At 36.3% G+C, this 21,769-nt stretch overlaps 1 protein-coding gene across 2 annotated transcripts in view; it reads right to left on the bottom strand.

Moving 5' to 3' along the window:
• PDE4B (phosphodiesterase 4B) overlaps nucleotides 1-21,769 on the bottom strand; it is a 523,623-nt gene that overhangs the window by 349,279 nt on the left and 152,575 nt on the right. The window lies entirely within an intron of this gene.

Genomic DNA, 21,769 nt, shown 5'->3' with positions numbered 1-21,769 from the left:
AGGAGGGGGAAATCTTTTTTTATTTCTTCATTCTCAAATGCTGAAATGAGTGATTTTTATCCCAGATTCCATTTTTAGATCCTTTCCTCAATTAGGAAAGTTCACTCCATAAACGGGAATTCGAATTTGGTTCTCGCATATACTAACCCAATAATTTTGAGTTTGGTATTATTTTGTACCCTGTTTAAGGTCAAGTGACCTGCTCCAAATTCCAAGGCTGCTAAGAAATAACTCAGGATTCAAATACAGAGTCTAGAACCAATTTCAATATTTTTCCTTAATTTGTTTTCTTCCAAATTGAATTTTTAAGAAAGACTTCAGGATTGATTCAAGAAGTAGCTCTAAAGGAAAAAAGACAAGATATGTCTAATTTAGAAAATTTAGTTTTTCAAAATAGAAAAGTCATCATTTCTTTGCAGTCTTCACTCAAGTTGTGATAACTGCTTTTCACATTTCCTTTAGGAATTTTCAGTATTTAGGTCCCGTGCCATATTACATGCTGTTCTCTAAAGTACTTCATGGGTGGTTTCTCCCATTCTCCTTGGGTGATACTCCTTCTTCCCATTGCTTTTCTACTCAATGTTTAGTCTGTCTTCTGTGTGCTTATAACAGGAGCAGTATTTATTTCTATAGTAACAATGATGCTCCCCTCACAGATGTAACACTACAGATTAATACATTTTTGTAGGATAACCACCCTTCCATTATTTTTAGTGTTTATGCTCCAGAAAGAAAAAATTAAAAGATTTTTTTTTTAAACAAAGGTATACCTCAGACTAGAACCAACATTCTGTGGTTTTTTGGACGTGTTGAGTTCACATTTTATACAATATAAAAGTATTGCTTTTAAAGTAGAGCATGGCTTTGCAGTACAAGAACAACATTATCCCCATAGAGCATTGTGCATCTCATGCATTAGTAGAAATATTTAGATTTTATTTATTCATTTTAGAGGATGGGGGAGGAGCAGGAAGCATCAACTCCCATATGTGCCTTGACCAGGCAAGCCTGGGGTTTTGAACCGGCGACCTCAGCCTTCTAGGTCAACACTTTACTCACTGTACCACCCCAGGTGGTAAGAATATTTAAATAAAACATTTTTATGTATAATTATATATATGTGTGTGCATATATATAAAATTGCTAAATATATGTAGAGAAATCAACACTGTTTGTTACACCCATTTAGTATTCATTAGGTTTTCACAGAGTCAAGCAAAGAAGTACTATCTTGTTTCCCAAATGTTCTACATTCTATTTACACTAAATTATGTCACTAATGTCACGGTGGCAACAATACTGCAGAGAGCCTTGTTCCTGTCACTTGCACACTGATACAACAGAGCATTTGTGCAGCTGAGTCATTAGTAAAAATCAATAGATTTTCTGTCTATATTGAAATAAATTTATATTTCCAATTGAGCATGTAATTTATGGAAACAAATTTTAAAGTTGCTTGGTGTTTTATTAAGCGACAAGGAATGTCCTATGTTAAGAGCTCATCTATCTCCATAAGTCTGCGTGGGAAAGTACTGAATAAAAACAACATAGGTAAAAGAGTGCTTTTGTTGCCTAATCTTCAAAACAATCCTCTTTTCAAGTTATACATCTAGGAGTATTTTAAAATATTTTTATTTATGTGGGTTTTTCAGACTGCTTTTCTTTAATTCTCAGCATCAGTATGGGAACCTTAAATATAATTTTCCACCACGAAAGCAGAAAGTAGCTCAGAGTTCAATTTGTACTTTTGCAAAAGAAAAGGAAAGAGCATTTTGAGGAAATACATGATAGTGGAAAACTTGGGGCCAAGAAATGCTAACATCAAGTTTTTGGCATCAACAGATGGTATCCAGACCTACTGCAGAGCCTTCCGTGTTTGTACTTGCAGAAAGACTGCACTGCAAGTGAGTGTGAGTCAGGTCCCAGAGCTCTGATGTCCTGCTCTATTCCCTTACTTATTTAGAAAACCCGTGCTTATGTGATCCAGTTTTAGAAGATATGCTAACATACCAATTTAATACAAAATCAGCTATGTTTCAGTTACATAAGGTTTTATTTTTTAATATAAAATGGAGGCCTAGTTGAAAAACCTTCAAAAATATCTTGGTGCTTACTCAGAATTTCTCTTCAGCATCTTCTTAATTTTAGTGAGAAACCTTGAGAGCATCTTTTTACTACTCAGACCGTACTCTTATTTCAGCCTGTCAGCTGACAATACAAACACAGATGCCAAACTCCCACCCTTATCCTTCCAACCAGGCATTGAAAATGTATGAAACACATGAGATTAACTGACATGATAGCTGTAACATTCAGGGACTTATACCTTTTCCTCCTTTTAATAACTAATTTTTTAGAGTGAGCATAGGGGAGATATAGAGACAGACTCCTGCATGTGCCCCAACTGGGATCTACTTGGCAACCTCCATCTGGGGTAGATGCTCTGCTCATGTGGGGCCACTTGCAACTGACCTATTTTTAGTGCCTAAGGGAAAAGCTCGATGGAATCATCCTCAGCATCTGGGGCTGATGTGCTTGAATCAATGAAGCCATGGCTGTAGGAGGGGAAGAGAGAGAGAGAATAAGAAGGGGGAGGGGAGGGGAGGAGAAGCATACGGTTGCCTCTCCTATGTGCCCTGACTGAGAATCGAACCTGGGACTTTCACACACCAGGCGGACACTCTATCTACTACTGAGCCAACTGTCCAGGGCCATAACTGAATTTCGGATGAGAACACCCCAATATGACATGTAAGGAAACTGAAGCAATAAATATAAAAGAGACTTTAGGTTCACAGTAGAATTCACAAACAGAATAGAACCTCATCTCCTAATCCTAGTTTATAATCTTTCCTTTCTCAAAATAATAACTGACTTTTTAGAAATTAATTTAAATATAAGAGATGGAAAATCTAGTAAAATCTCCCACAGTCTAGGGGACCAATCAGTTCCCATAGCAACTGTCATGGATAGATTCAGGAAAGATTTAGGGCTAAGTAGTTAGGAACTTTCCTCCCCACATCCCAACACTAACACTTAAAAATGAAGGAGTCCCTCCTTCCTCCCTCACTAATTCCATCACTGACTCACTGTTACATTAAGAGTGGACATTTTGCGTGTCCTCTGACATATAGTAAGTGAAAAGGAAGCTGCCTCAAGTAAAAGAGTCAAGAATGTTTAGATATTTTCATACATGTTATCAGGTCTGAAATGTTTAAGAATGAAGAACACAGGGCTGTCACTCAGAAGATTATTCTAGTGTAACTGCAACTCTTTTACTAAATGTGGGCTCATGAACAAGTTAACTTTACCTGGCTTCACCTTCTACCACTAGGGAATAAAGGAGCCAGACTTGACAATCATATTGCTCCTTTTATCTCTAACTGTCCATAGATTCCATGGTTTATTTCTCTTTGACTATTTTCTTTGCAGCCCAAGTAATATTGAACATGATAGTGACGCCTTCCAGAGAATTATTAAAAAGCACATTGAATACCACATTTTACTTTTTTACTCTTCCAAATTGGATAATACCTGGTCAAGATTTCTTTCCACCATCCCCAAGTCATAAAAGGGTACACTCGTGGGAGCCTGTATTAGAGACTGCAGAAAAGATTATTCAATGCTACGTAGGAGGATGGTGGAGTTGATTGCTCCTTAGCTGTCAGGAAACAGCTCATTTAGAAGCCTTGGAGTATGGGGGTGGCTCAAAAGGAAAAGTTTACTCACAAATACAAGTGATGTCTGGATGATGAAATTTTAGTGATCAAAAGCCAAGGGAGGCAATGATAGCAGTCGCATTAACCTTGTGTTCAGAGAATGGTGCAAGAGAAACAGTAGCTTTCTGTGAGGGAAAGAGGGAACTGTGAGCTTTCTGCCTGAGTTAAAGAATGAATTACACGGATGCCATGAATAAAAGGTTACTAGAAGCACATCTGAAAATGGCAATGATTTGCCAGGGACAACTCTACCAACCCAAAGAATGGAATCGATATGAATATCCTGTGAAAATAACCCATCTGTCACTTATCTTGTTGACCCCTTTCACACCCAAAGGTGCTCATCACCAGAATTAACGAGATCACGAATGCTAAATAAACAAGCAACACTTCTTTTGGCAGGGCAAGACAGTTGGGTTTGAAAATTTATTTAATTGGCATTTACATTCTGCCTCTATAAAGGGCCTGAACTTGCTCCACCCAAAGTAGGTGAGGCCAAAGTGCCAGTTCAGTAGATTGTAATCAGTTCAGTGAAAGCCCACAGCAAAGAGTTTTTCCCTGATCTCTTCAGAGAGAAAAGTTATTGCTCAATCATTTCTAGAGCTTATTGTGGAAACACTTTGGAGTTACAGGTCTTGGGCATATAAAATAATTTCTGCTCAAAATTTATTTTTTGCACCATAAACTATCTCAGAATACCCACATGGAACCCAGTTTGGGAAACTCTGATCTGGAGGTCAGCACACTTAGCACAGTGGGTAGGAATCAAGTTTGACAATCTGGCTACTTAATTGTACAGATACTTGTTGTAGTCCCTTCTAAGGAAAACTATGCTTCCTGCTCTTTGGAAAACAAAAATAACAAACACCTGCAGGATGCTTTTATTTTATGTTCCAGGCACTGATTCTAAGATTTTTATCCATTAAACCCTATAATCCATTTAACAATGCAGCAAGGTGGGTGTTATTATCCCCATCTGTTTAACAGATGATGAAACAGAGGTGAAAAGAAATTAAATACAACCAGTAAGCATGAAGCTGTGGACCCAATACAGTCACTCAGGCTCAGCATCCTTATACTTACTCTTAAAATAGAAACAGCAAAATTCATAAATTTTGTATTTCACCAAATCTTGCCACATTTCTCACTAGTATGACCAGTTATTTCACAAGTATAACTATAATCATAAGAATTAATATTGTAAGGCTAAAAGCAATTCTTATTTTGCTCTCTTGATTTGCTTATAGTTTTCAAACTGTATTTTTAATCTACTTAAGTTTCAGAGAAGTTTATCTGTTTTGATCTGCAGGTTCTAAGCCTTCTGGTTCTTAAAGAACATATCTGAGTCCACTGTACGAACACTGTCAGGCACTTTGTTCAAAACTATAAATAAAATTGATACTGGAGGAAATAGTATTCCTTTGTAAAGCAGTGTTACAAAATGTTTTCCTCACTAGACAGCCTCCCCCACTCCTCACTGTTAACAATTATAATCATTTTTTTAAGGTCAAAACATGTAATTCTTGATAATTCAAAATCTTCTTAAAAAGGTATTTAAAATATTTTGTGCAGATAAAAAAATAAGAATAGTTTAAATCTATGTTGACTATTTACTAGACACGATGGTCCAATTTACCACCAATAATAAAGGTTCTGGAATGTGTCCTACTATCTCCTAATTCTCTTTGTACTCTAGTTTCATTTCTATCATATTTCTTTGTGTTGAGAGATATTAAAATGGATAAAGACAGTTTTGAAATATGGCTCGAGGGATGTTGATGTGGTGATACATTTAGTTTGTGCTTAATAAAATAGATTTCTCTTCCTGAATTCTGTGAAGTTTGTGGGTTTCATCATTTTCTTCAAATGTGTAACTTTGTGGGTTTTTTCTAACTTTGAGTTAATATTTTTTACCTGATTTTAATTCATAATTTTGCATTCTAGGGTTCAGCCCCCCAAAAATCTGGAATTGGCCTTGCTGTTTCACACAAGCATTTAGAGTTCTCTATGTCACAAACTTTATTAAATGTTTGTCTAAATTGTCTCCTCCCTCATCCTTTTCACTACAGACCTTGTCTGAGTCTTCATATTTAGATCATTTGCAGTCACTTGTTAACTGGTTTCCCTGCCTTCAGTTTTGCCCATTGCAAGTGTCTCTTGGCATGGCTGCTAGAGTCTAATTTAGCTAAAACTAAAAGCACCCCGGAAGCACCACCACCATGTACAAAATCAAGTCTGGTTTGCCAACATGACTTCCAGCCTCAGTTGTGACCTGGCTCTCCACAACGCGCTCCCCTTCCCCTCACCATCCCCTTCATGTCCATGCTCAGCGGTTTTTAATTGTACATAGTTCCTGGAGCGCTGTTTCCGTGTCTCGTGCCTCACTCTCTGTCATGCTCATTCCCATTTCCTTAGTCAGACTCTCACGCTCTCTTGAATAAAATTTGAAAGTATATGTCAGGAAAGTATAGTATTTTCATAAGAGAAATCTGCTATATGAATCATTTCAATAAAACATGCTTTGAGAGAGGTTCTTGAGGGATCCCAGGGATTGGATCATACTTCTCACTTTTAGTTACAATGCCCTCCCTCTCTTTGGCAATCAACTTCTGGAAGGCTAGAAGAATTAGATTAGACTTCAAACAGAAGAAATAAAAATTTGGCAACCAAGTACTATTTTGAAATTTTAAATGGAAGGAAAAGAGTTAAAGGAGAGAAATCAGTCTAGAAAGAGTCATAAGTGTTAAATTAAAACTCTATCTCAAGACAGACATCACACTTTGCAGATGCTTCCCCTATATTATGTGGTTCGAATTAGCATGCAGGTGGGTTAAATACACATATCCGTTGGTTATTTCAGCAGTAGGAGACTATAAATTATAACATAGAGCCAAATATACTCGGCATAATGTAAGAATTTTCTCAAATTCATTTGCTCACTGTGGGTCCAGAAAGAATATCTAATTAAAGATATAGCTAATATTTCAAGCATTTACTTCAAAAATATTGAGTTTATCATCTCTCTGCTAAGGCAATCCAAACCAGCTGCAGGAATCCTAAAGCAGCAGATAGATAAAATGCTCAGTTATCAAACAGTTTATTATTTTTCTATTTTAATTTTATTTAGACAGTTTTAATGGGGTGACATTGATCAGTTAGAGTATACAGATTCAGAGAAAACATCTCCAGATCATTTTGACAGTTCATTATGTTGCATACCCATCACCCAAATTCAAATTGCCCTCCATCCCCTTTTATTTGTTTTCCTTTATGCCCCTCCCCTCCCCCTCCCCCTTCTCTCTTCTCCCTTCCCCTCCCCCTGGTAACTTCTGCACTCTTGTCCATGTCTATGAGTCTCAATTTTGTGTCCCATCTATGTATGGAATCATACATTTCTTAGTTTTTTCTGATTTACTCATTTCACTCAGCATAATGTTATCAAGGTCCATCCATGTTGTTGTAAATGATCCAATGTCATCATTTCTTATGGCTGAGTAGTATTCCATAGTGTATATGTACCACATCTTCTCTATCCAATCATCTATTAAAGGGCTTTTTGGTTGTTTCCATGTCTTGGCCACTGTGAACAATGCTGTGATGAACATGGGGGTGCATGTGTCTACATACAAATGTTTTTGAGTATTGGGGGGTATATATATAGTAGAGGGATTGCTGGGTCATATGGTAGTTCTATTCTTAATTTTTTGAGGAACCACCATACTTTCTTCCATAATGGTTGTACTACTTTACATTCCCACCAACAATGAATGAAGGTTCCTTTTTCTCCACAGCTTCTCCAACACTTGTTACCTGTCTTGTTGATAATAGCTAATCTAACAGGTGTGAGGTGGTATCTCATTGTAGTTTCGATTTGCATTTCTCTAATAACTAAAGAAGATGAGCATCTTTTCATATATCTGTTGGCCATTTGTATTGCTTCCTGGGAGAAGTGTCTGTTCATGTCCTCTTCCCATATTTTTTATCGGATTGTTTGCTTGTTTGTTGTTGAGTTTTGTGAGTTATTTGTATACTTTGGATATTAGTTGAGCTGTTGTTTGAAAATATCATCTCCCATTTAGTTGGCTGTCTGTTTTGTTTTCACTTACTTTTGCTGTGCAAAAGCTTCTTAGTCTGATGTAGTCCCATTCATTTATCTTTGCCTTCACTTCTTCACTTCCCTTGCCTTTGGAGTCAAATTCATAAAATGTTCTTTATGGCCAAGGTCCATGAGTTTAGTACCTATGTTTTCTTCTATGTAATTTATTGTTTCAGATCTTATATTTAGGTCTTTGATCCATTTTGAATTAATTTTGGTACAAGTGGACACATTGTAGTCGAGTTTTATTCTTTTGCATGTGGCTTTCCAGTTTTCCCAGCACCATTTAATGAAGAGGATTTCTTTTCTGCATTGTGTGTTGTTGGCTCTTTTATCAAAGATAATTTAACCATGTATATATGGTTTTATTTCTGGATTTTCTATTCTGTTCCATTGGTCTGAATGTCTATTTTCCTGCCAATACCATGCTGTTTGATTATCGTGGCTCTATAATATAATTTGAAGTCAGGTATTGTAATGCCCCCAGCTTTGTTCTTTTTCTTAGGATTACTTTGGCTATTTGGTTTTTTTATAGTTTTATATAAACCTGATGATTTTTTGTTCCATTTTTTAAAAAAATGACATTGGAATTTTGATGGAAATTGCATTAAATTTGTATATTGCTTTGAGTAATATGGCCATTTTAACTGTATTTAGTCTTCCTGTCCACAAACAAGAAATATTTTTCCATTTCATTGTATCTTTTCCAATTTCCCTTAACAATGTTTTGTAGTTTTCATTATATAGGTCATTTACATTTTTTGTTATGTTTATTTTTAGGTATTTTTTGTTGTTGTTGTTGTGACCGTGAAAGGGAGTATTTTTTTTTTTAGTTCATTTTCTGAAGTTTCACTGTTGGCATATAAGAAGGCAATAGACTTCTGTATTTTAATTTTGTATCCTGTGACCTTATTGTATTGGTTTATTGTTTCTAATAGTCTTTTTGTGGAGTCTTTGGGGTTTTCAATGTACAGGATCATATCATCTGCAAAAAGTGAAACCTTTACTTCTTCTTTCCCAATATAAATGCCTTTTATTTCTTTCTTTTGTCTGACTGCTCTGGCTAAAACTTCCAGCACTACATTGAATAAGAGTGGAGAGAGTGGGCAACCTTGTCTTGTTCCTGATTTTAGAGGGAAAGTTTTAAGTTTTTTGCCATTTAATATGATGTTAGCTGATGGTTTGTCATAAATAGCCTTTATTATGTTGAGATATTTTCCTTCTATGCCCATTTTGTTGAGTGTTTTAAACATAAAATGATGTATCTTATTGAATGCCTTTTCTGCATCTATTGATAGGATCATATGGTTTTTGTTCTTTGTTTTGTTGATATGGTGTATTACATTAACTGTTTTACATATGTTGAACCATCCTTGAGATTCTGGGATGAATCCCACTTGATCATAATAAATTATTTTTTTAATGTGTTGTTGTATTCAATTTGCTAGTATTTTGTTTAGGATTTTAGCATCTGTATTCATTAGAGATATTGGTCTGTAGTTTTCTTTTTTTGTGTTGTCCTTGCTGGGTTTTAGTATGAGGGTTATGTTGGCCTCATAAAATGTGTTTGGAAGTATTGCTTCTTCTTTAATTTTTTGGAAGATTTTGAATAGAATAGGAACCAAATCTTTTTTGAATGTTTGATAGAATTCACTAATATAGCTGTCTGGCCCTGGACTTTTATTTTTGGGGAGGTTTTTGATAGTTGTTTCTATTGATATTTCCTCCCTGCTCATGGGTATGTTTAGGCTATCTACTTCTAAGTGACTCAGTCTAGGAAGATTGTATTGTTCTAGGAATTTATCCATTTCTTCTAGATTGTTAAATTTGGTGGCATATAGTTTTTCATACTATGCTATGATAATTCTTTGTATATCTATGATATCTGTGGTGATTTCTCCTCTTTCATTTTGGATTTTGCTTATATGAGTCCTTTCTCTTTTTTCCTTAGTGAGTCTTGCCAAGGGTTTGTCAATTTGTTGATTTTTTCAAAGAACCATCTCCTTGTTTTATTCATTTTTTCTATAGTTTTTCTGTTCTCTATTTCATTTATTTCTGCCCTGATTTTTATTATTTCCTTTTTTCTGCTGGTTTTGGGTTGCCTTTGTTCTTCTCTTTCTAGTTCCTTAAGGTGTGATATTAAGTTGTTTACTTGGGCTCTCGTTTTTATCTCTGCTTTTATCTCTTCTTTGACCCACTCATTTTTTAGAAGTATATAGTTTAATTTCCACATATTTGTGGATTTCTTTACTTCTTTTTCGCAATTTAATTCTAGTTTCAAAGCTTTGTGGTCAGAGAATATGCTTGGTATAATTTCAATCTTTCTGTATTTGTTGATGTTGGTTTTGTGGCCCAAAATATGGTCAATTCTTAAGAATGTTCCATGTACACTGGAGAAAAATGTATACTCTGGCGTTTTGGGATAAAATGTCCTGTAGATGTCTATCATACCAACTGTTCTAGTGTTTTGTTTAAGGCCAATATTTCTTTATTGATTTTCTGTTTGGATGGACGATCTAGTGCTGTCAGCAGTGTATTGAGGTCTCCAAGTATGATTGTATTTTTGTCATTTTTTATTTTTAGATCAGTTAGTAGATGTTTTATATACTTTGGTGCTCCTTGGTTTGGTGCATACATATTAAGAAGTGTTATGCCTTCTTGATTCAATGTCCCTTTTATCATTATGAAATGACCATCTTTGTCTCTGATTACCTTTGCTGTCTTGTAGTCAGCATTGTTAGATATGAGTATGGCTACACATGCTTTTCTTTGGATATTATTTGCTTGGAGAATTGTTTTCCAACCTTTCTCTTTGAATTTGTTTTTATCCTTGTAGCTTAGATGTGTTTCTTTTTTTTGTGATAGAGACAGAGTTATAGAGACAGATAGGGACAGACAGACAGGAAGGAAGAAAGATGAGAAACATCAATTTTTCATTGCAGCATCTTAGTTGTTCATTGATTGTTTTCTCATATGTGCCTTGACCAGGGGGCTACAGCAGACTGAGTGACCCCTTGCTCGAGCCAGCAACCTTGGGCTCAAGCTAGCAAGCCTTGCTCAAACCAGATGAGCCCACGCTCAAGCTGGCGACCTCAGGGTCTCAAACCTGGGTCTTCGGCATCCCAGTCTGATGCTCTATCCACTGTGCCACTGCCTCTTCATGCTAGATGTGTTTCTTGAAGGCAGAATATAGTTGGATTTTCTTTTTTGATCTACTCTGCTTCTCTGTGTCTTTTTATTGGTGAGTTCAATCCAATTTGATTTAATTTAATTATTGACACTTGAGGGTTTCCTATTGCCATTTGATATATTGCTTTCTGATAGCTCCATATCTTGTTTGGTTTTTCTCTTTTGTTTTTCTGTCACTTCTTTTTTTTTTTTTTTTTTTTTAAGAGAAAGAGACTGAAGAAATTTATCACCAGAAAACACCCACTGCAGAACATAGTTAAGAGGATTATTTGAGCAGACACAAAGAACAAAACAAATCAAAACTGCAAGTATAAGCTTCAACAAGGTCACAAGAAAAATCAAGAATAATCTATGACAATAATAACATAAAAAGGGAGAGGCTAAAGATCTGCAGTAGCAAAGTGTCACTTTTTTTTTGTTTGGTTGTATTACATACTTCTTTCCTCTGTTTCTTCTTTTATTAAGCCATGTGTTTCTGTAGTGGTTTTTTGAGGGGTGGTTACCAATAGGTAATAAAAAGGACATATATTACATTCATTATATTATGTTATCTCATGAGTGCTTCTGCACTCCATCCTCTTTTGCTACTGTTCATCTTTGTCCTCTCCCCTTTTTTGTTTTTATTGTCACAGATTAATCTTGTTTTTATTGTGATCTTTTTGGAGCTTTTACCTGTGATTTTGTTTTGTTTTATTCTTTGTATCTGGTCGAATAATCCCCTTTAGTATTTCCTGAAGTGGGGTTTTTCTGGTAATAAATTCCCTTATCTTTTTTATATCTGTGAATGTTTTTATTTCCTCTTTGTATTTAAAGGATAGATTTGATGGATATAGTATTTTTGGCTGGAAGTTCCTCTCTTTCAGTACTTTAAATATTGAGGTCCACTCTCTCTGGCTTGTAGAGTTTCTGCTGAGACATCTGATGATAGTCTGATGGGCCTTCCTTTATATGTTGTATTCTTCTTTTCCCTGGCTGCCTTGAGGACTTTTTCTTTGTCATTGGTTTGTGATCATTTCATTACAATGTGCCTTGGAATAGGCCTGTTTGGGTTGAGGTAATTTGGTATTCTGTTTGCTTCTTGGAATTCGAGGCTCTAATTCTTTCCACAGGCTTGGGAAGGTCTCGATTATTTGTTTTAATATGTTCTCCATTCCATTTTCTCTCTCTTCTCCTGCTGATATATTCTTATGTTGCTCGTTCTGATGTAGTCAGACAATTCCTGTAGGGCTTTCTCATTTTTTTAAAATCATGATTGTCTCTCATTTTCTCTCTGTAGTATATTTAGTTGCCTGCACTCTATGTCCCTAATTTTCTCCTCTATCTGGCCTATTCTATTAGCTAAGCTTGTTATCTCATTTTTCAGTTCATGTATTGAGTTTTTAATCACTGTTTGGGTTTTTTTATAGTTTCAATTTCCTTGGTGATGTATGCTTTTGTTCATTAAATTGTTTTCTGAGCTCTCTAAATTGCCTTTTTGTGCTTTCTTGTATTTCCCTGAGTATTTTTAGGACTTCGATTTTTAATTATCTGTCATATAACTCCAAGGTTTCCAAGCCATTGGAATATTTTTCTAGAGATTTTTCATCATCTATCTGAGCTACATCTCTGTCTTTTGTATCCATGATATTTGATTTCTTTTTCTTTAGTGGCATTTGAGAGTGGTTTTGTTAATAACACTAATAAGAGATAATTAAAAATAACATAAAAATTGAAAAGACAGTAAAAAAATGAAAATTCTATAATGATAAGTGGAACAAAAACTACAGAGAACAAGAAGCAGGAACTGATAAAAGATGACAAAAGAGATAAAAATGAAGTAAAAAACATACAAGATGCACAAAAAATATATAAATTTAAAATATAATAAACTTATTGATGTGATGACTGAATGAGAGAAAAAGAAAAAGAAAAAGGTTTATGAAATAAAACCCTCATCAAAAACAAGAATGAAAAATGTAACAACTATGGATAATAAAGTTCAAAAGGAAAGGAAAGGATAAAAAGGAAAAAAGATAAAATGACCAAATGAAAAAAAAAAAAAAAAGAAAGTTATAAAAATGTAATTTTTTTTCTGGCTTTGAGAGGTAGCTTCTTCCTCTTTTTTTTTTGGAAGTTGGTACTGTACTATGGCTTTTGTACCTGTGGGGCTCTTGGGCAGAGGTTTGTTGATGTATCACTTGGAGGCTCTGACAATGGGAGACTCAGTTTTCCAGGTGACTCTTCCCACGTCCTTCCAACCTGAGCTAGCAGCCTGGACACTTAGCTGTGAGGTTTATCCCAGCCACTGTTTGCAGAGCAAGAGGCTCTAAGAGCAGCCAGGTCCTTCCTCCAGTACCGCCCAAAACACAGTTCTGGGTAAGGCTGTGCCAACCAGAGCTGCCAGTGAGAGCAGGCAGGGCTGGGAGCCAATTGCCAATCTAGTGCCTTTCTAAGGGGCAGTGGACAGGTCCAGTACATCTCAGCATGCCATAGGCTGGGAGCTGATTGCAGATCAAGGGCCTTTCGAAGGGGCTCAGGGCATGTCTAGTATGCCTCAGTGCTCCACAGGTCTAATCTCCACAGGCTTTTCTCTTGTGCACGGTTTGGTAGCCTACAGCAAGCCACATGCGTGCCCAGCCCCCATACCTTCAGCCATGTACATGGAGGCTTGCACCCACCCACTTAGGTGGAGAGCGCCTGTGATCTCAGTCAGAGCCAGGAATGCAGACCGTGGAGGCACCCTGTCTGGACAGTTTTAGGCCCTGGAATCCCGGTGTTTGCTCACATCCTGTGCTGGTAGCAGAGCTGGGAATGCACAAAGATGCTAGCAACAGCCCACACAGATGTTTATCACCAGCAATCTCGGGCCTAGCCCTCCAGCCTGCCAGTGCACACACCCATGCCAGCGGTGTCAGGTGGAGCCATTCGCCCACTGCCCAGGATCGCGAAGCTGGGAACACACAAGCTACTGCTGCTGGCGCCGGCTCCCGTGGGCTCTTGTACTTCAAATCTTTGTTGGAACCTGCCGCCCATGCTCACGCGCATCCACAATCTTAGGCAGAGCTAGCATGTTCTTCCTTCTGCTTGATCATCCACCTTACCCCAGCTCCATCCCTCTGACTCGGACCCTCTGCTTTGCTTGGCTTCAGATGAAAGTATTCCTTCCTCAGATCAGTGAGGAAAGCGAAATACCCCATTCTCCATCTTATTTCCTTCAGAGTGAATTATATATTCAGCCACTTTTTCGCCCAATCATACCTTTGTCAGGTATGTGTATATTTCAGTTGCTCCTGAGACTTTTTCTCTGTCTTTAGTTGTTGTATTTGTTGAAATTTCAAGAGGAGATATTGGAAACACCCCTCAGAGCACCATTTCTCTGACGTCCAGTTTTTTTAAAAATGTAAGTTTTGCTTTCATTTCACAACAGATACCCACCTATGCAGAAACTTGCTCAAAGGTGTAATCAAAAGTTTTAGTTATAAAAGTCTTTTTAAATTTTTTAAAAATCTGTCAATATTTAGAGATTGGATCAACCCACACTTACTAATTATAAATCCATACAAATAAAGGATAAAGTATAAACTTCTTAAAACATTGTGTGGTGCATTGGAAAGAGGTCGAGACACTGTGGTAAGGTACTAAAGAATAGAAAATTAATATTAATGTTTTATGGAAATAGGTTTGTCCTCTTCTTTCTGTAGAGAGTGAAAGTAATGGAATGTGAAAGTTTCCTAGCTTGCAGAGACATATGGTGTAGGAAACCCTTTTTACCAGGAAGCTTAAAGGACATTTTATAAATTAGGCTAGGCATACAGAGAGATTTTGTAAATATTATCTTTATACTTGTGTGTGATTTGCACCAACTCGGGATAGATAACAGTATTGTACTGTAAAGAAATTTTGTGCTGGGGAGACTTAAATTCCTCCTTCCCCCACTTCTGTGAGAAATAGGGTAAAAACCTAGCCAGGTGTGAGGAATGGGAGGAAAAGATTAAGCAAATCTTTTCCTCTCCTCTTCTTTCTTCTTTAATGAGCTATTTGCAAAAGTTGATTCCCCAGTGCCATGTAGGCTCCTCGCCTCATCCTGAAAGCGTATAGTTAATGCATATACCTAGACAAAGGAATAGCGTAAACACTGAAAAATTTAGAAATGTCTTTTAATATGAAAAGCAACATTTTCACTATTGTGTTACCTTGTAAGTTTTGATATATAGGAATATTTTTACAAATCCTATAGACAAGTGTTATAAGCTTGCTAATAAATTGTTTCATCACTCTCCCTCCCCCTTTTCCCACCAACCTGTGTGTGATCAAAGGTATATAACCTGCCTCAGGGCTGTGCGCAGCACACATGATTTGGGTCAGCTTTGCCCCATATTAGCCATATACGGCTGGCATATAAAATTTCCTCCTTTTAATAAAACTCCTTAAAAATTCATTTGGACTTGGTGTGTCTACGTCAACCCAGCGAAATGGTACTTTACAACAATCTCAGCTAGCATTTCATCCTGGATCCACTCCCTAGCTGTGTGACCTTCAGAATACACTAAAGCTCTCAATTTCTTCGAAACTAAAATTAAGTTAAAATAATTTCTATCTGTGAGAGAACAGAAAATATACATTGGTCTCTGTCCCTAGTTCTTAGTACAGAGTTCCTAAAATCCTTGTTCTATTTAGTTTCCTTGTTCTAATATAGATCTTTGATTCTATTCCTGACACAGGGCTCCTAAAACCCCTATAATTTCCTGGGTGGTAAGAGAGTCACTGTTCTAATAAGGTGAAGGCTCCTAGATGTAGACTGGTCACTAGAAAGACCAAGCCATAAATGAAGGCTTAGAATATTTAGCCTTATCCATTCCCCATTGTCCCTAGAGGGCAGAAGGTCTAAAAACAGAGTTAAAAATCTATCATGCCTACCTGATAAAGGCTCAAAAAATCTCAAAGTACAATGTTTAGAAAGCTTCCAGGTTGGTGAACACAGGGAGGCATTGGGAGAGTGTTGTGTCCAGACCAAGCACAGGGTCTCCTCCTCCTTTCCACACACCTGGCTTTACGCACCTCTTCTATCTGGATATTTATCTGAATTTGTTACCATATCATTTTATAATAAACTGCTGAATGTCAGTGTTTCCCTGAATTCTGTGAGCTGCTCTAGCAAATTAATCAAACCCAAGGAAGGGGTCACTGGAACCTCTAATCTTTAGCCAGTTGTTCTGAAACACAGGTGACACAGCCTGGGCTTGTGCCTGGTGTTTAAAGTGTGTTTACTAGGGAGGTGTGGAGGGGGCAGTCTTGTGGTATTGAGCCCTTAACCTGTGGAATCTGATGTGATCTCAAGTTTGATAGAGTCAGAATTGAGTTAAATTGTGGGATACCCAGCTAGTGTCCTAGAAAATCGCTTGGTGTAGGGAGAAACCTCCATACATTTGGTGATAAGTATGCATGTATGAGTAGTAAGGGAGACCCAGAGGGAAGAAACTCATAGTAGGAAAGAACTGGGTATTTTTCTACACAGGAAGGTAGAAAACTGAGCTTTTCTAATTCAATACTCCATAGAATTGGTGAGAAAATTAGATGAGAAAACACTTGTAAGGTATTTTGCATAATTCTTAGCCAACCCTAAATGATTCCCAATGCCCTCCTATATAACCAAGGGACGGTTGTTTATTTGATTTTCTAATTTCAAAACTACATCCTTAGTCCTTGCTTATCATCATCCTTAGCTGTCTGTAATTTATAATGCTCAAGCCAACATCTTCATTTGCCTCTAGCCTATTTTTAAAAAAGAAAAAAGAAGAAAAGAAAATTACTGCACTACCCATGTTTCAATACAGAACACTCCCCCCCCCCCATTTGTTTTTGGTTCTGCTTGGACTCTTGCTGATTTTTAGGATAAATAACCAGGTCTAAAGCTCCTGAACTTTGAAGAAAAAAAATATTAAACTGGATTTCCTCCTCTCACTGCCATTACAAATAAATGACATAAGTTTTCATAAGTTTGATAATGAAAAGCAATACAGCTTTTCAGGAAAAAGAGAGCAATCTTCAGGCTCCGGGGCCACTTGAACAGACATCCCTGAAACAGTTGCTGCTCTCAGGTAGCACAATAAGGAGGCTTAGTTTTCATGTTCCCCTGAAGTTTCCATATGGAAGTTATATAAGTAGAAACCACTAAATCAGTTCAATGAAACCCAAACTGCTGAGTTTTGCACTCCTTTAAAAGAGGCCCTCTGTTTCCTAACCAGCATGCGTTTGGTAAATTTTCCATTGACTTGGAGGGCTGTCATGTAAGCCACTCAACCGGTTTTGCTCAAAGATTCAACACAGATTTAATGAAACAGTGAAACAAATCCTATTAGATGACGTCTCCATTTCACTTTATTTTATTTTACAACGGCATTCTATGGTCAAAAATTCAAAAGAATTTTCTTTAGTTTCCTTTCCTTCTTCTGAAAATTCTAAAGAGCTATTGTTAAAGGGCAGAGACTCAGACTTATTTTTATTCAAAAAACACTAACACATAGACACTCAATAGGCATAGAACACATAGGAGATACACCTGGCTGCTTTTACGAGGCTTCTTATAGCTCAATGTCTAGCCTTAAACTCAAAAGTATATCAGAATATCTATAATCACACATTCATGAAAAGAACACATGAATTTCACACAGTAATAAAATAGTTAACATATAGATTACACTGTAAAGAACTATATCTTTGCAATTCTACTTTAATTTATTGTTTGCAGGATTCATACTACTAATGCTGTTTGAAAATTTCATAGGCAGAGTATAGTCAAGTTTTCAGTTTTACTGAGTTATAATTGACAGATGTACTATGTGTCGTTTTAATATGCTTATAATTGATTGCAAAATGATTACCACCATAGTGTTAGCTAACACCTCCGTTGTATCACAAAATTACCAATTCTTTTTGTGAGGAGAATATTTAAGATCTACTCACTTAACTATTTTGAAGTATATGATACAGTATTATTAACTATAGTCACCATTAAATCTATTTTTAAAGTAACAATTATATCTATTTTGATAATACAAAATAAGTCTTTTCAACAAAAATTTTTTTTCTTCTTTCAACAGATCAAAAACTTTTCAATGTCAGTGAAGTGTCTTATTTAATACGAACTGTCTGACTCAAAAGCCACTGCCTCAAGAACACCCACTCAGGAACAGCGAGGAAATGCAGGAAAGAAAAATGGCACTTTCTTGAGCACTTGTTCTGTACTGGGAGCTAGGTAGACGCTTTCTCTATATTATCTCTTTCAACTTGAACTAGGTAACAAACATCAACTTGTTTCAGATGAGTGAGGGGGTTGATCAGGAAAATAAAGTAACTTATCAAGTTCACAGGGCTATTAAAGTGAAGGACTGGAGATTTGAACTCAAGTTGGTTGTACTCTTCAGTTTTGTTTTCCCAGCTCTGGCCATGCCTTCTGCTTTGTCCTAACTTATTAGTCTATCCCTCAAATTCAGTAAGTACATCTCTCATTCAAAAATGTATTTCAGACCTGTGGTGGCACAGTGGATAAAGCGTCAACCTGGAAACGCTGAGGTTGCCGGTTCAAAACCCTGGGCTTGCCTGGTCAAGGCACAAAAATGTATTTCAGACACATGAGAAGAATTACTGTATTATGCATGCAGTAATGAACCAGTATATTAAGGTGTACTGGGCCTCAACATATACTTTGTTCAGATAAATAAATACATCATTATTTTGTTGTCTATTGATGTTAAAATATATCATAAATTGAGTAGCAATAGTCTCATTTTCTTTCTTCCAAAAACACATAAAAATGTACCTATGCTGTTTTTGGTCTGAAAATATTAATATTAAAACACCTTTATTTGCAGTTATTTAAATGTAATGATTATATAACTCACTTCCCCATCTACATGAAGAATTTTAATATTTATTTAAATTGAAGGCATTTGTGGGGGGTTCACTAGAAACTGGTTGATAAGGACCTCCTGCATGTTAGTGACCCCCATGTATAACATTTCCCTTGAAAATGGCTAATCAAACCCTGTACATCTTTCTAAATCTTTGTATTAAAAATAAAATTGAGGAATTTGTTTTTCTTCAAAAGAATTAACTCCTTTAAAACATTTATTTAAGGCCCTGGCTGGTTAGCTCACTCATTAGAGCATAGTCTTGAAACACTAAGGTTGCAGGTTTGATCCCCAGTTAGGGCACACAAGGGAAGCGACCAATAGATGCACAACTGGGTAGAACAACAAATGAATGTTTCTCTCTCTCCCTCCCTTCTTCTCTGTCTCTCTAAAACAATCAATCAATTAAGAAGACATTTATTTAACATTTACATATTATATATATTCATTATATAAAGCACATAAATTTCACATATTCATGTATTCTTTCAACCTACTGGTTACCTACTGAGTCAGACACAATGTCAAATTAAAAGGTAGATTTGATTAGATAGATAGACAGATAGACACAAAAATAAAACATGATCTGTCTCCTCAAGTTACTCATAACCCAAGAAGAGGAGTACAGGGATACAGTATGTTATATGTTGTGATAAATGCTATTACAAAGCACAGAACTCTAACTGGAGCACATAAGAGAAACAGTTAACTGACTTCATCCTTCAACTGACCATGCTTCCTATAAGACACGGAGCCCTGTCTGGAGGATTCAATAGAGTAGGGCAATTGGAGAAGTGAAAATGTTTCAAACACTGGGTGCAGCACATGCAAAAACAGCATGTTGTAGAAGCTGCAAATAGTTGTCCATAGCTGTATCTTAAGTTTGGAGAAAAAGAAGGAAGGAAAGAGAGAGAGGTTGGTATGATTTAATGACAAAAAGCTTCAGAGGCTGCACTAATGAATGTTGGCTTTGGATGAAAATGTGAAACAGTCAGCACAAAAATAGTACCAATTTGTCTGCTAGGGAAATGTTAAAACATTTTTGCACATCTGTGAGTATTGGCTAAAAAAAGAAATTTAGAATACAACTACTAAAATTGAGCCATTTTAAACAATATTCACTAACTAGGAGGTAAGCCAGCAGTTTATCTTTGGGCCATCATGCTCTCTAAGCTCTTTAGCTTAAAATGTTTGCTCAAAAAATAATCCTTTTGTTTAAAACACAATGTTAATAGTGTTGTAAAAAGAAGGAATTATTCCATTCAACATATCATTTTGAGAATACTCTCAGACCCTATCCACTTCTAATCTTACCAATTCAGAAAAAAAAAAGGAGGGGGGATGAAAGGTTTTAAACAAATGGAGCCATTAAGCCAAGAAGATTTGGCACCTCAAAATTTAAGTAGAATTATCAAGTGAACAAGTATCTTCTATCTTTCTTACTTCCTTTTATAAGGCTCCCTTCTTCTCCCTCTCATTCCTCAATACCCTGAGCTTAAGGCTAACTTCCAATTGGCCGCTTCAATAATAATACCTAAGGTCCTTCCTAAAAATAAGTCCAAACTAAAGATCTCTTTTATACCTTTGCTCTTGCTGACCAAAAACTTTATTTCCTGAGTAAAGTTACTTATTTAAAACTGCATCCAAAAAATCTCAGACATTACAGAATTACATTTTTGTGCTATATTAGAAACACACAGCTTTCTATCCCATTTATTTCATCAAAGCAAACCCTTTTTTATTATCCAACACCCTGTGCCTGAGATAGTCATCTTACTAAAAAGACAACCCAAAATAAACATTCACCACCTGAGTACCCAGTTTATTAAAGAGAAGTGTCACCTGTCACTTCAATCACTTAATGCAGCCAAGAATCTTAACATCCAATTTACTTCCACCACATAGCTTTTTATTTTAGAAGAAAGAAGATGCATTTTTGCCTCCAGGCCCCTTCTCCCTGCTGGCCAAGGAAGTGGACAGAATTAAGCATAACTGTAAGACATTCTGAGGTTCCTCTAGAGAATGGGTTCTTGTTTTTCCATTCTATGATAGTGAAGGCCTGAGTGTCCTCAAAGCCTTCTGTTAAAAGTTTTATGTGTTCAGAGCTGGGCATAGACACAAACCAACATCAGAAAGCACTCTTCCTGCCAATACAAAAGTCATCCTAGTTGAAGAGGTTTCAAGATGGACATAGGGTGCTAGGAACAGCCAGTGTTCAAATGATGCAAGTACCTCCCCAAATACGAGGACCCATCCCACCCTTCATCCTAAAGACTTCAGTATGGATAGGGGATGAAGGTAGGAAAATACAGAATCTCAACCTCACCATCCTAAACTCCATTCTTAAAGAGGCAATATCCAAAATAGAACTTTCCTTCAAAATGCTCACCAAAATTGATTAGAAACAATTAATTAAATCAATTATGAAAAGCAATCACCATCTATGTGTATTTATAATTCCAGAACACATTTATGGTATTTTTTATAATACCATAAAAAATCAAAATAATAGCCACTATGCATTATACATCAAATATTAAATATTTTACAGATATTCTTTCTAATCTTGCCATAAACTCCATAAGACAGGAGAAATTATTCACCATTTTTAGATTCATAAACTAAGACTTAGTAACTATATGGCTTCTCTGGGTCACAGCTAATTGAAGCCAACAAGATTAAAAGCCATGTTTATTTAGCTCAAGTTCATGTATGTATGCCATGATAGATAGACATATGATAGATAGAAGATAGATAGATAGATAGATAGATAGATAGATAGATAGATAGATAGATAGATAGATAAGAGTGAAAGAGGGAAAAGTAAGTAATATCATTGGAGACCTCTGATACAAGCCACCAAAAATGGTAAAACC

Source organism: Saccopteryx leptura, chromosome 3, assembly GCF_036850995.1.
Source record: "Saccopteryx leptura isolate mSacLep1 chromosome 3, mSacLep1_pri_phased_curated, whole genome shotgun sequence".
NCBI lineage: Eukaryota > Metazoa > Chordata > Mammalia > Chiroptera > Emballonuridae > Saccopteryx > Saccopteryx leptura.
This window is presented reverse-complemented; position numbering and strand designations above follow the sequence as displayed.